General features: G+C 33.2%; 1 protein-coding gene across 2 annotated transcripts in view; it reads left to right on the top strand.

Moving 5' to 3' along the window:
* Positions 1-16,299: 16,299 nt before the first annotated feature.
* Positions 16,300-22,549, top strand: part of alka (glycine receptor subunit alpha alkaliphile) — a 56,613-nt gene continuing 50,363 nt past the window's right edge. For both annotated transcript variants that reach the window (XM_076116469.1, XM_076116468.1), the window contains exon 1: positions 16,300-16,416. The gene's annotated coding sequence lies outside the window, so the exon portion shown is untranslated. The remainder of the gene's footprint in view (positions 16,417-22,549) is intronic.

Below are 22,549 nucleotides of genomic sequence, written 5' to 3'. Positions count from 1 at the left end.
ATGTTATCTGTCTAGGGCGTCCCCTTATTTTCGTCATTCTACATTCATTTATCTTTACAGGTCACAATGAAAATGCTGTCCGAACATTAGAGTAAATATGAATTTTAAAATAATAAAGCTAAACTAATCAATTCCTAAAAGGAAGTTTATACATAAGTTCTTGACTCAGCGACAAAACATTACTTAGATTAGCAACATAAAACACTAAGTAATAAGAACGACAGCCTGAACTTTCAGAATTAAAATTTCAAATGAATACATTTATAATAAAGTTAATAAAACCCGACTTAATGTTAAAATCCTATTCGGGTTTGGTCTGTTTTCAAGTAAATTTTAATTACAAGGTTTAACTGGAAATAATATCTGAGCGTAATGAAACTACAGCAAAAAGAGAATAGCGGACGTTGGGAAATGATTATAATTCTACCTAATAATAATGTCCTTCTATCCAACATGCAGTTGCGGCTACAGTGGCCAATTTTGCTAAAATTACTATAAACAATATGTACACTTTCTATTCCTTGCTTCTTATAGCCCAATAAGACGCAGAGCGGGCTGAATCAGGATTGGAATCCAAGAGCTCTGTTCGGCAGTCGCTTACGATACCAACCACCACCAAGCGACAGTTAATACGAAGTACTAAAGGTTAATATAAACAATAAGTTTCTAATTTGCTAAATTCTAAAAATAGCCTTGCTGAATTAATACCAAAAAGTTATTAAGCATTAAAAAATAGACAAACTGAAACCGTTTCAGTATCAAATTACAAAAGTTACGTCGAGCGTAATGAAAAAGTCTCCGGTGAAGAGTCCCAAAATAATTACTTTTATTTAGTAAAAAATATAGTATAAAAAACCACACAATGCTTTGAATGAGTACCTAAATAGCAGCAAAAGAATAAGACCTGAAAATAAACTGCAAAATGTTTGAAACTTTAAACAAAGGCTCAAATTAGGCGTGGTTTAGAAAATTAGTACTCTTTTTAGTTTTGGATGATATTTAAATACTTTTCAGACCAATTTTTAAAGCAAATGGCTAGACGGTTAGTTGAGTTGAACTCGGCCCTTGCCACAATGTTTATTATGTTGAATTTGCAGACCATATTTTACTAAAAAACGTATTTGAGTATCATACTATTTACTAAAATGAAAACTGTTTTCTAGTACCTCATAATTTTAACAATTTAATTTAACTTCATGTGGCTTTAAAATGCAGTTTCATATTTCGTTTTGGTGGAGTAATAAAATATCATTCCAGATATCACGTTTACATTATTAACATTGTAAGAAAGAAGATATCGACAAACAACAGTTTACTTAAGACATAGGCGGCACCGCCCATGGCAGGATATATAAAAGAAAATGGAAAAATTATGAAAATACTTGAATAATTATATAAAAAGAAAATTCGTACCAAACAATTTCTTCTAAATCAACATAACCTGGAAATCGTAACTAATCAAAGCAAAAGCAAAGCCAAATAAAATCGATTTTTCATATTTACGACTTAGGCATTTCATTAGTATTCCTACTAAATATAGGTAACTGAGCCTGGAATATTGAATCCGAACACGGCAGGCTTCGTATTATACTTGCAAATGTTCGTGGCACATGGTCTTATTCCGATGTACTCTCTTTGATAGATGGTTCAAGCATAGTATCTCACACGTGGTAATGTTATGTTTATTAATTTTATTTTCCCGGTTATTTGCTGTGGGTTCCTAGAAATGTTAGATAAGTTATTCAATTATTATACTAATAAGATAGATCAAAACTTCAAAATATTATATTACGTATTCAATTGTGAAATAGTGTTTTGTTTTTTCACGTAAAAATGGCTAAATGGAATGAAAAAAATAGCTGCTTGATATTGGCGAGTAAGATATAGCCTACTTTTTACGCTGGCAATGTCGCGGGCATAAGCTAGCCATCAATAGGACTCATAGAAAAACATATCTTAATGAAAATTAAAGGACTATTTATCAAAGAATCGAGGTGTGGAAGTCGGTGACCTGAGTCAGTAAGGCGATGCGATGTCACGGCAGTCCTCGGAAATGTTGGCGGGATGTACTGGATAGATCTGGTAGGGATAAGATCATGTTAGCACTATATCTAGAGGGTTGGAGACAGCTTGGTATTTACAGAAGAAAATATTTGTCAAATTTTGAATTGTATAAAATAAGCAATACAGTGATTTGTACAGTACCCAAAGTGCCCAACCCGCACTTGGCGGGCGTGGTGGACCAAGGCCTAATCTCTCCCTCATTACGGGAGGACATTTTTACTGGGTAAGAGTCTCCTCAGTGGGACATTAATGGGTTATTTTTTTTCATAAATTATGAAGTATTCAAATGGTACATTTCCTACAGGGGACAGAAGTTAGCAGAAACAGTAACAATAGTTAATAGTTATGTAGGGTCAAGGTGTATATTGATTAATAAATTACAGCTCAATGGAACCGTGTCCAAGAAGTTGGCAATAGCTCAACTTCTTCAAGGTCACGTGAAAGTGAAAACTTACATAACATAGCAGAACTTGCTTTCCCTACCTTTAAGGAAATTGAAATTTATGTCAAATGTTCCAATCTAGATGTTTCTAGGGAAATAGTCGGAAAGTAGTCGGATCATTTTTCAATGTTTAAAGCAATGAATGGATTTAACAACAATTAGCAAGGACATCAATACTTATTCTCTAGGTATACAATTTGAGCGTTTACGACGAAATATTTTTCATTAAAAATTGGTCCCAGTACCTCGATTCTCTACCACTATCGACTACCGACAACCGGCTAGCTATCGAAATTTTGACATTTAGAATGTACTGCCAAAATGTTTCCTACGACACCCGTCAGAGGCGCTGATCAGATTTTCATATAAAATTTATCGATGACAGTTCGGTTGTCGGTAGTCGATAGTAATAGAGAATCGAGGCACAGTTATTGTCAATTTAAATATCAATAATATTGATGAACAGTTTTAAATGACAGATGTCTAAATCAACTATACCTTTAGGTTCAATACTAACCGACAAAAAAAGAGATACCCAAGAGTCATCCCTACTAAACCAGTTTGAAGATATTTCCTGCTACAAAAATCTGAGTCGGCCTCCGGAAGATTTGTTCCCGGTAGGTAGTGATCTTGGCCCAGTAGTTTCTTACCCTATTGGGGTCGGTACTCTGGTAATCGCAGGATAGAGTGTGTAGTATGTATGTATGATGGATAGGGGCATTTGACGACTGTCTTAAATATTTCCTTTGGACATTTGGTAGTCGTATATTACATCAAGTCTTTTACTCTCTTGCAGGTTTATTAAATTTGTATATGATGCCTATACACTTAACCTCAGGAATAATCTGAACTTTGAGCTATATGAGATGTTCTGAGCAACAAACTTAAGAACAAAAATAATAAGACCATTTCTCAAGTAACAGTATGTTAACGGAAGACCTCAGTCAGACACTATTGCCATCTCATTGCTCAACTAAGATTATACCAGTCATACTTCTCAGCTCAAAGATAAATACGAGCATATAAAAAATTACGCTTTTTACAAAGAATGGAAAGAATTCAAGCTTTTTATCCTTTAATGTCGATTGTAAACATAATTGTGGGGAAGCTCCGGAATGGGGTATATTCTCCGAATGGGCACGTTTGAATAACTTCGTCTAGAAACATAAATATTTTATTCTCAGGTTTTTATACAAAATATTTACAAATTGTACCTACATTATTTCTTTCCAGGCAGTTATTGCTAGAAACAAATAAACATTATTCAACATGCACATCATAGAGTAAAGATGCTTGATTATAATCAATTATAAATATTGTTTATATTAGTATATATATTTTTACCATAAAAATACTAATTTTGGTTAACAAAATCATAATTAGCTCAAGAAACTCGAACATAATTTCTCCCCAGCAGATCTCTCGTAATATAAAACCAAAGATCTTTGTAACATAAATTACAAAAAGTACTAACAGCAAGATTACTAAGAGCATTTACAAAGCGTAGGTATTTTCAGAAAAAAAGTAGTCGTGTTTTTGTACCGTTATTACAAAAAACTTTTAAGGTAGCTTTCAGGTCAGCATTACGTATTCAACGGCATATTTGTTTAACTTAGCTTGCGAATTTTTCCAATTAATTCCAAATATCGGTGCTCCAGATACAACACTCGTTAAATTGTATGAAGTTTGTAATTACATTTTTAACAGTGAAGAATGACTAGGGATTTGCAGCGCCGAGTTTTTATCTAATACGGGAATAAATGCAAACATGCATTTTATCTTGGATTGTTTAATTCAAGTAGACTGACAGTTTTTTAAAGGAAAGTATTTTAGGGTTATTCTTTTTAGCCCATCGTGTTCTTTTACCAAAAATTGTAAATAAATCGTTCTAGTATTCTTAAGGCCCATGGCACGAGAGTTGTTATTATTTAAAAGGTAGTTTATGTCCTTTTTGAAGTAGGTCCTATCTTTTAGCCAAATTTTATTTGAAATGTTTCTGCCGTTTTGATGCTAAGAACGAATATACGAACACACTCTCATGTTTATAATATTAGTGCAGCAAAATCGAATAAAGAGAGATGTCCATTTATTGCTTTCAATAAACACAACTTTACCCCTGAGAATTTACTCTAGTTATCACTACACAGACGTGTTAAAAGCACAATAGTGTTCAAATAAAACATGTTTACTGCACGTTGAAAGTTAGTGCCTGAACAAGTAGGTTAGAAGAATCAAAAGTATTTAAGTTAATTGAATTCTTTTGCTATAGAGTTTTTGAAAATCAAACAAAAGAAATAGAACTTCTATAAATTACGCCTTATCTACTTAAAATAACGTCTTTTTACCGACGGGCAGAAAATGTCACTTATTACGTACTCATACGATCCTTACAAACTTTCCTTGCCTCATTCACAAACATATGTACATCCTATCATACCACCGGTTACGAGTACTACGCACCTGTCCTTTTTGAAAGACCGAAAAATAGTATATATTTTTTAGAAAGTCTAATCCAAAAACTCAAAATGTAATCGTGTAAGTAGATAATATGTTACCTTGTTACGTACAATATTCTTTGTCTAGGTTTTAATAAAAAAACGTAGGACGTACTCTATCCAACGTTCTTAGAAAGGCAATTTTACTTCGCGAGACAAGAAAATCCTAAATTCCGAAGTAAAACAGTACATTTTCATTTACTAGGACATAGTGGGCGATTGTTAGAAATCTGTCTCATTATGACATTTTCTCTTTTAATACGGAATTTTGCTTTATTATGGCAAGTGGACACTAGATAGACAAAATATTAAATTTTTTGCCTTAGTTCGTTCTACGAGAGCATAAAAACGAGGTAAAGATAATTTAAGATATTTTATCACCTGAAACGTTGCTGAGAGGATTTTTTTTTCTTTATCCATTTAATTAATCTTTTTTTTTTGTTTCAATAAGAATAAATGAATGCCCTACCAAAACAGTTATGAAATAACTTTAGCTTTGAGGTTATATACATAAATAGCCTTCCTTCCAAACTATATTGGAGTCGGCTTCCCGCCTCACGGGATGCAGCTGAATATCAGTATTTTACATAAAGAAATTAATCCTCGAATTAAATTATATTATAATCAGACCCATCATTTGTCCCAACGCTGACCATTGCAACATACGTTTAGTGTTATATCTATGATACTATCAAATGATCGCTTGCCCTTACAACGCTTACCATCCTACGCTTCATTTAAATTTTATAATGTGGGCTACATTATACCGTTTAGTTCAAAGCGGAGGATCAAACAAAAGTTGTGTAACGTTTTTCAAGCTGTAGGCGAAATACAACACCGAACATAAAATAACACCTTAATAGAAATAATTTTTGTAAGATAACTATTATAAATTTAACCCATTAATGTCCCACTGCTGGGTCTCCTCCCGTAATGAGGGAGGGGTTAGGCCTCGAGTCCACCACGCTGGCCAAGTGCGGGTTGGGGACTTTACATGCCCTCAATAAATGTATTAAACAAATTTTAGGCATGCAAGGTTTCCTCACGATGTTTTCCTTCACCGTTGGAGCATGTGATAATTATTTCTAATACACACATAACTTCTAAAAGTCATTGGTGTGTTGCCTCGGGTTCGAACCTGCGACCACTTGCGTGGGAGGTGTCAACTTATACCACTCGGCTATCACTGCTTGATAACTATTATGATCATTTAAATTGGGTATCGTAAATTATATTATTTTCGTTTCGTTTCGTTTGTTAAATTTACTTTAAAACGATAACTATTTCTTTAATCTCAAATATCAACGAACATCATCATGTCAGTCAATGGCGTCAACAGTCAACATTAGTTCTCTCTAACAAGTATAAAAGTCAAGACAAATTAAGCAAATTAAACTGAATGTTTTTTTCCTTCAGTTCAGTCGGTCTTGTTAAGTGAAGTTATGACCAGACTTTAGTAAAAATTTCTAACCAAAACTCATAGTCATTGACCTAAATATTACAAGTGCTATTTCAAGCACACAATAAACCATTTTAACCTAATACTCTATTAACGAATCATAACACTGGCTATCGTGTGTGCTAATGTGTTCCGGTCGCAAATTACCTTTGCCAAGGTTGACCTTCAGGCAGATCATATCGGAGTATATAAAGTGGCCTTGAAGTGATAAGTCGTTGCTATTAAATAATGGAAGATAAGGATTTAGTGACGGTTATGTTTTTGGCTCAGTGCCTAGTGTGGAGAAAGTTTTCGCGATGACAATGAAATGATAGGGAATTTAGGTCAAGGATTTCTATATGTATGACCTTACAAAATGTTCAGTAGAAAGAAAAAAATGATAATTCATTAAAAGGGCCATCGAAAGTTTATCAGGTTAAGCATTAAATTTGAAAAGGATTTGAAAAAAAAATCTGATCATAGCTCAATGTCGGAACAAGTTTTTTACAGAATTGGGTTCTAATCACTTTTTCAATTATTAATAAGGATTAAAAAAAATCTGATCATAGCTCAATGTCGGAACAAGTTTTTTACAGAATTGGGTTCTAATCACTTTTTCAATTATTAATAAGGATTAAAAAAAATCTGATCATAGCTCAATGTCGGAACAAGTTTTTTACAGAATTGGGTTCTAATCACTTTTTCAATTATTAATAAGGATTAAAAAAAATCTGATCATAGCTCAATGTCGGAACAAGTTTTTTACAGAATTGGGTTCTAATCACTTTTTCAATTATTAATAAGGATTAAAAAAAATCTGATCATAGCTCAATGTCGGAAGAAGTTTTTAACTCAATTGGGTTCTTATCACCTTTTTAATGTTTTTCTAATCTCTATCATTCTTATCACTTCCATCAGCTGTTAAACATAGGTTTAGCTCTATCCCATTTTCTGCTGCAAAAAAAAATATTTGTCTGCTTCATTTCAGTCTGGGAATATCTTAATCGTAGCACATATAACTCAATGCCAATAACATAACTAGACTAACTGACCTATTATCCAAAAGAATTCAAACTTCTGCTGACTGTTCAATATTTGAGTAACCTTTCAAATAATAGCCATAAATAACACCTCCCATTCAAGAGCTACAAAAGATCAAATGCCCGCACAACTTGTTCTTTATTGTGAGGTGACCCAAATAAAACTGGACGACGGAACTCACGACTTCCTTGCAGAACTTTTGTTCCGAGTTCGAGCTGTGTTCAAAACTATATGAAGTCTGGGTTTATTTATAGTTTTGTTATCTAAAACTGACTGTAAATAAAGTTTGAAAAGTATCTTGCGGGCAACATTTTTGCCCACGTAGAAATAAAGTCTGCCTATAAGTTTATTTTTGAACTGTGGAGTAAAAGTAGGTTTAGAAAGAATTATAAAATTCTTCATCAATATAAAGCATATTTAGTTGAATGACGTGAGATTGCGAATAAGTGAAGATGGTCACCATCAAAGTGCTAGTGTGCATGAGACTTATAGTTTCGACAACCACATGGCAAATAATATGTGATCCTTAATAAATATTTCCGAGGACGACGGACGATTCATTTGGGATACAAATTTTAAAACTACGTTTTAAAAGTCAATGACCTAGCGCAGTTTGTGAAATAAATATGGATGATTGTCACAAACATCTTTAACACGGTTTCCAAAGGACAAATATATGTAAACTTAGTCAAAGTTTAGTGACATTATTGTGAAATCTTTATAAAAATCCCTTCATAGATTTTGCAGACCACGTGTGTACATCGTGGTGGTCAATTAGCTTCACCTAATCGTTAGTTAATAGCAGTTACCGTTGCGCAGACGACATATCCTTATTCGCGGCGCTACAATAATTGCGCACTGACGGACGTAGTGACAAAGATTCGTATTCAGGTATGGAGTTAGGTAGAAATGTGTTTTATAACTTAATACAATACGACAGTTAAACTTCATAGTTCTTCGTATTACTATAGTCTCGTTCTTTCATTTCGTTGGTTCGCAATCGACACTAAATATGTTAAAGTTGAATATATTATATTTCTTGGACCCGCTTTCCTATTAAGATCGGTAATACTTCTTTGAGTAAAATTCGCTCATGAATAGCAAACTCCATCAAAAACATAACTGCACCACACATAAGCACAGCAAGAATCTTCTTTCTCAACTGAAAGCAATTTGACAAAATGGAAAAGTAAAACCTTTCCTTCACTAAAGTTGTGTCTCTACCATAAACGTCATAATCTATGTCCCCATTACCCAGGTACAACACCGCTCGCCTTTTGAATGTACAACTGGCACCAATCTAACGCTTCCCGTCGCGTCTCCGACTTGCACTAGTTGCTAGAGCAAGTTCAAGGGCGAGTGCATTATAGCACTAAATATATACAAATGGCCGTTATTTGTAGCCGTTTAGAATAGATATAGGCCGTTTCTCGTGGGAGAGGATAGGACGTCGTGTGTAATTTTGGCTTTCTTTACGTTTGACATATACTATCATGCATTTAAAATTTTATCCCATCATTTAGCCGCTTAATCGGCTCGGTTGATCTGCATAACAATAAGAAGCTTGAAAATATGTTTAACGCCAAGTTTTTAACTATTTATGATAATTAAAAAAAATCTTGAACGTACAAGAAACAGATAGGAATATAAGGTAATGACATGGCTTATTGAGCGGTTAATCCGAATTATTTTTCAACAACTTTTTCGATTAGTAGCAATTCTTACAGGATACAGAAAATACGTCGAAATTAAGTATCAAAGTACTACGAATAAAATATAAAACCTTTATTCCATTTAAGTATTTAATACTTCAAAGTGGACTCGGAATTCGTTAAGAGAGGAACTAAAAGCGTTTTAATTAATCGCTGAAGAGCTGTTGACTTTGTTTTATCACGCGATACCTAAGAGCTACAACAAAATACAGTTTTGTCTTCTTAATTACTTTACAGTATGTAACAGACCACTAAGAGAGACACGAATGCAGTGCAATAGTAGATTTTAGATATTCACTTCGTAGTTTATTTTGTCCAGTTGCCAAATACTCCACAATTATTATCATTATAAACGTTACGACGTCCTCATTGTCGTTAAGATAGACGTGGAAACTCTTGGAATGGATTCTCCTACGAAACGAATATCTCATACAACGTACATCTCATATACAACGAAGCTCTAGCAGTACCAGTACTGCCTAGCCATCGAGAAATGTATGAAAATTTAATCAGCGCCTGATGAACTCGTTTTGCAGTACATTTTAAATGGCACTCTCGATTCTCGTTAAACCGTCTGTAGAGAATCGTACTATTGATGACAATACATTCGGTAGTTACGTAGAGCATCAACATTTTATATAAAAAAATAAAGACCTAATAATCAAAATAGAACTTTACATTCTCCACACTTAAAACTTCAAAGATCATAGACAAAATTCAATTATTTGAAACTAAAAACTTTATAGACTTGTGTTAAAATGTAAATTAAAATCTGAACCCACTCATTGAACTTTGAAACTAAGTCTTTTAACTAACAAATTAACAGAGAGATTGAACCGCTTCACTGAGATTATCCTTTGAGCAGATTCTTCTATGCGACACTAGACGCTTTGCACTACTATATCTTTATATATATAATTCTTCTGTAAGTGTGTATGTCGCTGAACTTCTCTTAAACGACTGGACCGATTTTGATGAAATTTTTTGTGTGTGTTCAAGGGGATCTGAGAATGGTTTAGATTCACAATTTTGTTCGCTGGACAATGTTTTTTTAATTATTTTTTTATTTATTAGACAGGACAACGTCTGTCGGGTCCGCTAGTTATATTATAATTTTTGTTATAAGTAAAGTTTTCCAATCTATGAAATAAATTAATAACTTAAGCTATAGGTAAGAGTCTGTCACTTTCGAAGTAAATATTTTTCTTTAACAGTAATCAGTCAATATATTTAGTTTGATATCAATGAATTCAATGTAACACTACTAATATTACTTACTCTTCCAAATCCACTAGTTAATACGCTATCAATATTAACGAATCATTTGTAGCCGGGGACTTTGTCATGTAGTTCGCACCAATATTAAATTAATTTGTTCTTCCTTATATATTTTTATATTAGCCTGATTCTATGTTCCACTGAACTCAGTTCCATCGTTGGGCCTGTATCGTCGCTACTACATCTTATAGCATCCACTTTGTGGTTGTATTAGCACAACTTTCTTAGTTCATTCAGTGGATATATCCAGCCCAATCCCAGGTTTTATTATTAATCATGTTTTTATGTTTAGTTTAAAACCACAAAATCAAACAAAGTCACTTTCAGCTGTCTGTTTTAAGAGATAGAATAACTCAAGAGTATTAAACTGTTTTTGAAAATAACCTTTTAAACTGGACGAAACCGGGGTGGGCCGTGAGTAATTAATAATATCGCTTTAGCCACCCATATGAGACGAGATATGTAAACTTTGATATTACATGTAACACAAGCATCACAGACCTTAGCCTAGTCTTTAGAGAATATAGCCTTGCTGTAGGTTAGTTACAAAGTCAACAGCTCTCTATATTGTTTGAAGATTCAGGAATATAATGTTCAACAACTTGCTGCAGCGGAAGCTAATATTGATTGTTATCAAGGGAATAGTAATGTCCTTAAACTTAACGTAGCAATTATCGTGTGTTTAATTAAAGTAATTTAACAATTTGAAGCAATGATACTCCAAAGTTTATATTGGTAACAGTACTGTAAAGATAAGAATAAAATCGTATACATGTTTGACAATAGGCGCTTTGATAAAGTTAGGTATCCAAACAAAGTGAAAAACAACGTTACATCTGTGTTACAATTGCATTTGCAATATCTGTATGATACTATTATAAGAAGAAGTACAATATTTTAAACAATTTCACATATACTTGCTCATATTATGGATAAACAACTATACATTTACAACAACCAAATTTACCTTTACAAACATAGTTAGTATGAGTAAGTATACATAAAACATCAAGTGCATAACGCCTAAAAGCCCTATGAACTATTAAATATTAGATTAAACTCATATTAATCAGAAACACCCACATTATCATTACAGTCTGTGAACTATCGATCTTCACTGAAGGTCGGCCGGTACTATCAAATTGATATCTTTCATTACTATTTTGTATGGCTTTAGTTAGTGATTATTACTTGAATTTCATAATTTAAGTAATAATTACTAACTAAAGATGTTTCCCTATTACATGGGACTTACATTAATGATAGCAAAACGCGGGTATATTTCATGCATCTCAAACTACACCTTCGAGTGTAACAGGTTTGATATAATTTTATCTATTCTATATAATTACGTAAATGATTTGTCTTAAAAACAATTTGAAATACAAATGTATTTGCTTACACAATAATAGTCCAAAATTCGTAAAACCAGATCATTCTAAACAGAAAATATATATATCCTTCCTCAGTATTTTCCTAATTCGTAAAAAAATATTTTGTGAGATATTTACATAACAACATGAAAAAATGTTGAGGAATAAATTTAGGCAAATTTTATAAAATACACTCAGATAGAGGTTACGTAAATAAAAAATCATAAAATTGCATATTAATTGCTGGTTTCAATTCCGGCAACACATTTGTTTACAATTTCATAAAATCAAACAACAGAATAAAACTTGTAAATCAATACAAACAAATTCAAAATGATTCATAAACTATTTGCATTTTCATGAATCCATTTCGTAGCTAGCATTTCGTATTTACAAATTCATTCATGATATTCCTGTTTCAGTTATAAAATGTAACGTCAAAGTTTGAATGAACTAGGGAATAGCGGTATTTACCATATTCGGATGACATCGTAACACTATGGTCATAGCTTTTCATAATTAATTTCAATAAAGAGAAATTGTTTCTCTATAATTTGATTGAGGGGAAATATTGTAAAGCATCATAAGATCAGCCTTTGGTTCAGTGCCCTATTATCGTGTCTGTCAATGATTACTTTTGACCACCGGTCTGTCAAAGTCCAAAAAACATAGGTCGGAAGACATAGACACAGACGATTTTGATGATGGACAAATTCAACTTTAACAGCTACAAAATAATAAAGCGATATTTTTTTTAAAACGTCGTAAAGTTTCGACCACTGTCTTTTAAAGCCTTCCAAATTGTAACTCCATTGAGGTCTTAACTTTATTGGGGTATACATAATCCAGGAACAGTTAACCCAGTTTCACCGCGCTGACGATCAAACCTTTGAAACCCAAAGGGATAACGACATTTAAAGGATTACACTAAATTCAATGGAAGAAGGACATAAATTGAAAGCAACATTTGTTTACTTAAGCCTCTTTGTCATTGAAAATGCAGTGCATCTTCTGATGAAAGAAACTGATGTTGCAAATTTAGTGGAAAAATAGCGTAAAGTAAAACTAGCTAATGGTTATGGTGTCTTTTTGAAAATGCGACCCTTGCATAATGAGGGAGAAAAGAATAATGATGTAGTTATTATCATCAGTAGAAGATAGAGACAAAAAAGACGATAAAAAAACAATTGATTATTTTTGACATGAAAATGTCATATTCTTCAAATTCAGACCACTTGAAACAATACAAATTTAACTCATAACTATTCGTTACAGCAATTTTTACAGCAACATTTCGACTGGCAGCTCCTATTAAACTGCAGTAATTAGTCAAATCAAGTTAAATTGAAACCCGAGCCTACCTGGAACATTACAAACATGCAATGACGCACGAAACATTTAGAACTAAACCAATCTAACTATAAAGTAGTTGGAAATAAATCATACAAGTTTTATTCCACCTCATACGGCGAGGTTACATAGTTCATTGGCCTGAAGAAAAAGAAAAATAATTCTTGAAGACTTTGCGCTGATTGTCTTGAAAGAAAAGTAAATCAGAGCTTTCTGATTTGTAACATGTTGAGCCTGATTGAAATTGTTGGAAAAGTTTAATATAATTTTCTTGTCTTCGTATTCATTTCCGTGTGAAGGATTAGAATATTTGTGTAGGTCTTTTTTGTTCTGAACATTGCTGAAATATGATTTATAGAATCTGATGCAGGCATTACGGCCGATAGAAGAGGGACTGACTGGAATACATTGTCTGGATATCTCAAAATGGGAGATAGACTGAGAGTCACCGTAGACAATGAAACTTGTTGTGTAAATGATTGAAGACATGAAAATTTTTCAATTGTGATGTGAAGAAAGAGTGGAAGGTAAAGACAGACGGAGAAGTTTTAAGAAGACGTACGTTAGACGATGATAATGATGCAGCATAATCATTGTTATTCTGGGACATTATTAAACTGCCCCCGTGGCGCAGGGATTAAGGCCACCACGCCGCTACCATTGCGACGGGAGGTAATGGGTTCGATTCCCACACTGATGATATTTTTGTGTAATCCACAAATTGTTGTTTCAGGTGTGATTGTAAAAGTGTAAGTATGTTTGTAAAAGTCCTGGCGACACGAGAGCGATTCTTAGTGCCAGAGTTGTCTTTTAATAAAGAAAAGAAAAATAAAGAAGAAGAAATATAGGTACCTCTAGTATTAAGATAGTTTTTAGTTCTTTAATATAATCTAGTAATAATAATGACTCAACAGACAAATATTATCTATTTGTTAATTATTTCGTGCGCTATTTGTACTGTAAATAATTAATGTATTAATCTAATTACACAATTGACATCAGCTGACACCTCGATGACCCAAAAACGTATTTTAATTATTAATTTAGTCGACACTTACATAATTAATTTTGAGCGTTTGTTAATGCACAACATAAATTTGAATGGATTATTATCATAACACTTCATCAGTTAATTTACCTAATATTTATTTAATGATGTTTTTTAAAGCGTTATTTATTTAGCTATTAAATTTGAAATGCTTCTTAATCGACTAAGATATTGTTCAACGCGATTGGGACAACAAGAAGACACGCTGCAAATGCGACGAAAACAATAAGTCCGAATGAATATCCTTTAAGCTGAGTCCAAATGAGTCTAACGTGTTACGGAACGCGAATTCTCTGAGTGGAAGATATTAAGAGGCGCTCGCAGTGCCCCGGTCGGTAAACGAACGGTGGGTGCCAGCCCTTGCGCGGTCATTCTATAGATGGGTGACTGCATGTGGTATTTGAACGGAGCGTCTTCATGCTTCGGAGTCCACGTAAAAAGTCGATCCCGATGGTTGTCTACTAAAATAGCAGTCGTTAAGCGGTATCAGAGGCCGTTCGGGCGGCTTAAGCAACTTTGAAACAAGATAGACCACTACCATAGGTACTAAAAAATAAGTTTAAAAAAAAATGCATAAGATATAACCTTACGTTGCGCATGACATACAGCCAAACAGCTGTTTGTAAACATCGCCAACTTTGTTTTACGCCAACTACGAGAATCGAACCCGCAACAACCAATACAGCGGCGGATATACAAAGCTTACCTATTAGCTTACCCCGCGAATCATAATAGCGACTAATCCACAAGGTCGCTTGCTGGTCAATGTCGGAAGGCGCGCCGCGGCCGAGTCGGCGACGTCGCGAGTGCCGCACTCAAATGTCATACGTATTACTGATAGACCGACGTTCGGTAATTCAGGGGTTCGCAACATTTTATAAACATCGATTATGAGGAATTAAGAATTTGAATAATAAATAAAAATTTTGGTATTTAAATTTTATTGATATTTCTGCTTTAGTTTTAAAGTCTTAGCGATATAAGAATAGTGTGGATTGAATACACGAAAACAGATAACTATATTTTTGAATTTCGATTTTGTTGGTAATTTTGCTTCAGTATTAAATATTTTGTGAAACAATAATGGTGTGGAAAAAAAATTACATTAACATTGGGTACTTTTGACTTTTATGGGCTCAATATAACCATATTGAATTCAATTAATTTTATTTATTCTCCTTGAGTAATATTTTTGTTACTCCAAAAAAACATTTCTTTGAGTAAAGTAATAACAAAATACAAAGCATATTTTAGGCAACACACGTGCCTGGTGACATACAATATTCAAAAGACTTTTCCAGTCACTATCGACATTCGATTATCCTTTATCATACAAAGTTATTGTATAACTCACTTAATATAAGGAACGAAGTAAAATACATGTAAATATATAAAGAATATGCTAGACACATAAGCACTCAATTTATGTAGAGTGTGAGAGCTTATTTGTAAAAGAATCGTGTCACAATATAAAGTAAAGGGGAGTGTTTATGTTAAACACGTCTTAGTTTTACAGTCGGTTTACTATTCAACAAAAAGTAAAGAACAGTAGTCGTTTTTGTAAACAAGGAGGATGTGCATTTAAAAATAACATGTAAGAAAAGTTTCACTAAAAATAAGTCCCAAAAATATGCTAAGATTATGGAATTAGAAGTACTAACCTAAGTTTTTTGGACGAATTTCAAACTGTAATTTTGTTGGTAACGATTGTTTTGTTGTAAAATCAAAACTTTAAAATACTGTTCCGTTATCTAATAATAAAACTTTTAAAAGGACTGAAATTAACAATTTAATAAAAACAATCAAACATCAAGTTCCAAACACCACAAGAATGTTTCCCAACACTTTTTCACACAAATAAAACCCGTTACCATAGCAACAGTCCATCAACACAATCACACAAAGCTAAACACTAATCCGAAATCATTCCACCACACATCGCTCTAGCAATGACGTCAGTAGAAAAATAGTTTTATTTTTTATTCAAATGTTGGTTGCAACTGGCTTGCTGTGGCTTGCTAGCGGCCTAACACGCGACGGTTTTGCAGCAACTTTTCAGTTTTGTACTACACCGGGGTTCAAACGACCGCCTTAGTGTAAATAAAGTGGTTCGTAAAGTTCTTAGTGTGGTGTTGTGAAGTGCTAAGGATTGTTGACTATGGTATTCTGTTGGTGGTAAGTGCGTATTCGAATAATTTCGATGTTGTTAAAGAGTTCGTGTATTAATAATTTAGTGGCTGGTCGTTGTTTGGCTTGTTTGTGCTTTGCGTTACGTGCTACGGTGTGCACGCACGAAAGAAAATGTTATGGTTAAAGTGAAAATATGAAACATAAATAACTTTATTTTTAAAACAATGCCATTAAATATTTGTTTAATTAATCTAAATTGTCTTATAAAAGAAATTTAATTAACTATATGTCTGACATGAAAGCTTCAATATCATAAATTATATTTATTACTTTCGGATAACACAAAACTTATATAATTTGGTCGATACGTTTCATTAAGTTTATTGTTTATCGTTTCAGTTTCCATATTAGATTTTCTTTATTTGTGTTTGTCATCTATAAAACCAATGTCAATTCTTTTAACACGGGTGCCTTTATTTACTAAACTACTTTTCACAATTCACATGTTCCTGTTTGATAGACATGTTTTGTTCAGTTAAACAATTCAAATTAAACGAAACTTTTTCAAAAGTACTGTGTTATTTGGGACTATAAATCAAAGTTATATCACGTCAAATTGTTTCTCCTTCCAAAATTGCATTCCCAAACTTTTATTACATCTATGGTAATACTATAGCCAAAATATTTAACACAATTTCTAACATTTTGTACATAGTAGGTACGTATATACTTCGAGCTTGTTTCAAAACCACGACAGTAAACGACATACCTTCTAATCTAGTAATAAAAACTAAATTCACATAATTTTCAAATCATTTTATACTTTGACACCTAAACAACGAATTATAGAAAATACTATCGTGCTTTCTTTTTTCTTACTTTGTTCTTCATTTTCAAACTTCAGGTTCCAAAAAGATTTTCTTTAAAAGTTTAAAGGACACTAATAGTTGTTTCATCTTTTTAACAAGTTACATAACAATGTTTCATATTGGGACAAAAGTTCAAAACTTTGGTAACGTAATATCGTATTCATGGGGCAAAGTAAAACTAATTTTCTCTGTTTAATACCTAGGTCCTATATTTGGAGGTGACCGGAGTCCTATCTTTGAATACTAATCCAATAAGGAAGAGGCAATCGTGGGCCGGATTTCCAATGACCTTTACGACCTCTAAACAAAAACATTTACGTTTTAATAATGCTTCGATTTGTTTCAAAATGAAGAAAGAAGTTCTTATAGTCGTGTGTATATCCGTAAAAAACTTACATTTGTATCTAACTACCGGGCGCGACTCTTCTTCTGGAATGTAAGAGAGGTTAGGTTTCAAGTCCGCTACTAGAGCAGCTAAGTGCAGGTTAGAGAAAATTCCACGAAGGAAACTTAGCTATTTGAGTTCCTCACTGCTGGCTATAGACCTCTTCTATCTTATTTTCTCGAAGTTTTACTAGCACTTACAAGTGTTGAAAAGTCATCAAAACATGGCCATAGCATCAGGACTTTACCTTTTTTATTTACAAATTATCTATCTTTCTGAACTTCAAGTCATAGTTTCTGTTACCTTACATCAATACACCCGAAAAAAGTCAGCTTATTCTAGCTCTAACCAGATATATACAAACACCCAATATGACATCATAAGCATCATCGAGAAGGTATAACTGTAGCGCGAATCTCTACTACTATCGACGACCGACAACCGACCTGTCATCGAGAAATTTTGTATGAAAATCTGAACAGCGCCTCTATCGGACGTCGCAGAAAATAGTTTGGCAGTACATTCTAAATGTCAAACTTTCGATACTCGACAGTTCCGACTGTAGAGAATCGCTCTGCAGTAGCGCGATTCTGTACAATCGGTATTGTCGAGTATCGAAAATAGCCAAAATATTTCCTACGACACCCGTCAGAGGCGATGATCAGATTTTCATTCAAAATTTCTCGATAACAGGTCGGTTGTCGGTAGTCGATAGTAGTACAGAATCGAGCTACAGAGCATAAGATATTTGTCCAATGTCACTCGCTTCTAAAGTTAGTTTACCCAGACCTAGACGGTTCTGTTTCATCGATAGATTCTTATGCAATCGATGTCAGACATTACAACGATAGGTAAACGGCTGTAATTACTAGGTCTACGTCAAAGTGTAGTTCCATGTTAATATTGTCAGCTGCATCACATAGATGCTTCGATCCAACTATTCATAGCTTTGTTCATCAATATGGTCAATGAAATTGAAAATACTGTTTTGAACAAAGCAGATTATAAAGAATATAAGAACGCCCCAGGATATACCGGATACAGTATAACAAATTAAAGACTTAAATTTTTCTCAGTAACTGCTTTATCTTTTTCTGGAACCTGACAGGAACAGACAGACAGACCGACGCGTCAAGTGACTTTTTTTTATAATGTGTAGTGGTACGAATTTCATTATTTAAGGAATTAAATTGAATTTCTGTATAAACTATATCTTGAAGTATTTGTAGATTCTGTTGTTATTATCATCTATATTCAGAAAAAAATTATTTCGAGTTCTTTGGCTTTTAATTCACGTCCTCGTTTGTGTGAATAACATATTTTTGGTAATATTTCGATCCCTTTAGAATAACATTTCTAAAATCAATTATATTATCAATTATAGTAGGTTGAATTTTTTAAAGTTTTAAAGTACTTTCTTCAGTGAAAGCCTTTATGTCTACAGCTATACTAATGATATCCAAAGGCACATTATTCTTTAGATCTAAATCAATTATGATCATTACTAAACCTAATAGGTCATTTATCCTCTAATAAGCCAGACTATTTTATTGAATTTAGTGTATTCATATGAAAAATGACGTAATAAATCAGTCTCATAGTCGATTATATCATAATTATCATCATTAGTTTCGGCCACAACTATTACCTAAAATAAAAAAAAATAGAAAATTATGAGTGTTATCCATTTCAAATGAGATTTTATGATTTATTGTAACTTTATGGTTCGTTATAATAAAGTACTTGCAAGGACTGTGCAATATTGATCGAAATAATTTGTGTCTCCAAAAATAACATAAGAATTTATTTCAAAAATGTACTAATATTGAACTCGATACAAGAGTATCATCGACAGTATCATCAAAACGCTTGCCTGTTTAAAAATGAAAGGTTTGTTTGAAAAGAATATTTTGAAATACTTCGATTGTACCAATATTAAACACTATTTGACTTTCGCAACAAATTACCACAACAACTACAACGCAACAAGCTATATTACCTTAAAGTTCCATCGAAAAATGTTCAGTAGTTTTCGCAAGTCCAACCATCCAAACACCCATACTAACAGGCATTAACGTTAATAATATTAGTAATATTTCGTACACGATACTTTTTCACACCATGCCACGAAACTGTACCCCATAGTATTCCCCGGGGAGGTAATTATCGAAGCGCTACATGTACTCGCCATCGACTCGATGCCACGTGACAAATAGCTTGTTGCAATTCTCAAGGCTTAACACGCTAGATTTTATCATCAATGTGTTTGGTTTCCTTGAGTTTGTAAGCCGTTTTAAGTCGGTAATAGCTTTGTTAGGCTATTTTAAGGTTTAACAAGGTTTTGTTAATATGCTACCAATTTTGTTCATGGAAATACTTTTTTTTTATTTTGAACAGGAATTCTTACTCTATGAACGTTTTTATACGTTTACAGAAAACGATAACGTTTACGTTTCCCAGTAGCAAATATTATTTATCTATATTCTATTAAGATAACCTAGAGTATACTGAAGTCCCCTCGTCAAATAATATATAGGGTCCAGCACCTGAACAATTTTCACTCAAAAGATAAAATATGGGTCTTACGAATTTCATTCAAAGGGTTTCAGTAGTTTACTATGGGAAGCCCAGCTGACAGATAAATATAAAGACAGCGTTAACAAAATAAAACACGTTTAACTGTAGTAGGATAGAGTTCCATATCTTCAAATTTTACTGTGATTACAACGACCTTACCCAAGTCCTGTCGATTTGTTAAGATCCGCATCATTACCTACTTAGCAAATTTTCCTTCGAGCGTTTACCTCTTCGAATTAGAGGGGCACTAGTAATCCCCTTAAACTACGTCTGTCATAAATGGTTCAATGCCAATCAGTACTAACGGAATAATCTGAAGGGGCGAAATCAACAATGCAACTAGCCGTCTAGCTATTGTAAGCCGTTTGTACGATGTAATGGCTTAAACTCTCTCGTGTACACGTTCATAGATATACTCGCTAGTAGTAGTAGTTAGGTTAAGTTAACTTTAGTGGTTTAGGTACAATATGGATGACTGACGAGCGGATCTATTATATTGTCTCCGTATCTGTATGTAGAATGAAAATTGACATGAAGTAGTCTTAAGTTTTAAAATTAAAAGATAATAAAGTATCTAAGTCGTCTCTTATCTTCTGATTTATATAATGTAGGTTCACGTACTCGTTGGTCTAAAACAGAGTTACTGTCTTAAGACTTTTCTACCGATTTTAACTGTATTAATGTACCGCCAACGATAAATTTATTCAGTCGCTGTTGCATACTATTAATTAGGCGCCTTAACATCAAATGTTCTATTAGAAGAGGCTACTATTTGGTTGAGTACAGAAAAACTCGCTCCAAGTTACACGTCACCGACATGACGGATCCACATAAACTACAACGATTTATCAGCATTCACAACAAAACAATACAGGAATAATCCAGACTGTCTGTCCAGGTGTCTGGTTATCCTTTATACAGACAGGTGGCCAATTACAGTTGGCACTCGTTGACCATGTCCGGGAAGAATAAGCAGGCGATGTAATGCGCGTTCAAGGGGACAAATGATTTACTGGACATTGTTGTTCCGTCTTTCTGATTATTGTTTAGCACGTGGATATGATGTTGGTAAATAGATTTAAGTAGGTGGGTTATGAGACGCGTGTTGCTCGGAGTTCGATCGAGACAATTTTTTATCTTGGCTACGATATTCAACGCTATGTTATTCACCGAGTTAAAAAAAACTAATCAAAACATTTATGCATTATCGTTTATTTTGAATTTAATTCAGAATTCTAAATTAAGGTTCTATGCCTATGTAAATTAAACCACTGAGAAAGATATTTCAAAGAACTTCATACTATTAGTATCTCCCATTTCTATTTTTAAAGAATATATCGGAAACATAAATGTGAGTACCAAGTATAAAGTACTTCTCATATAACACATGACTACTGTTTAATGGTACTTTGAGACGGATGTCACCAGACAAATTTAATGACTAGTTAATTATTTTTTAGTCTAACGATAACTTACACAAACCACTGATAAAATACATTGTATTACCAAATGAGTATACCGATTAGAAGAACACACAGAGAACTTATACTAATAATAATAAAGTGTGTTCGTGTTTCTCTTACAAAGACGTCTAATTGGTTAAAATTATTTAAATAAAGTTTTCAGAAGCAACACTTTTTTGTTCCTAATTAAGATAATAAAAGTTTTGGAGCAAATCGTGCATAGACTATTTCTAAGAAAAATATATAAGTACTCTTAGGTGCTTAGAGACCCCTATATAAACATTAATACTATTACATTTATACCAACAGAAGTGCTTTTCAACAATAAATACAAAACATACGAAGATTCGGATCTAAATTAGTTAAATAAATAAGTAGAATAAAAGCGTAGGATCTCAACCAACAATAATGATGTTTGCTTCAATTTACAAACGGTTAATAGAAAGTGATTCATTGATTTTCAAACACACAGTGAGTCACCAGCACTTGTGTTCTGACAAGAAAACAATCTATCAATTATAAAACGATTAATATTAGTCGAAGGTTTATTAGATACTAGCTGACCCGCGCAACTTCGCTTGCGTCACATAAAAGAGAATGGGTAAATTTTTACCCCGTTCTTGTAACATTGTCTATTGCTACTCTGCTCCTATTGGTCGTAGCGTTATGATTTATAGCCTATAGCTTTCCTAGATAAATGTCCTATCTAACACTAAAAGAATTTTTCAAATCGGTCCAGTCGTTTCTGAGATTAGCGCGTACAAACAAACAAACTCTTCAGCTTTATAACATTAGTATAGATTACTAGCTTTTTTGTACTTTACCTAGCTTTCAATATAATACATCGATGGAGAAACGACTAGGTAAACTGTTAGCGTTAGTTT

This window comes from Anticarsia gemmatalis, chromosome 7 (assembly GCF_050436995.1).
Source record: "Anticarsia gemmatalis isolate Benzon Research Colony breed Stoneville strain chromosome 7, ilAntGemm2 primary, whole genome shotgun sequence".
Classification (NCBI taxonomy): Eukaryota; Metazoa; Arthropoda; class Insecta; order Lepidoptera; family Erebidae; genus Anticarsia; species Anticarsia gemmatalis.
The sequence above is the reverse complement of the archived record's forward strand: the minus strand, read 5'-3'. Positions and strand labels throughout refer to the sequence as shown.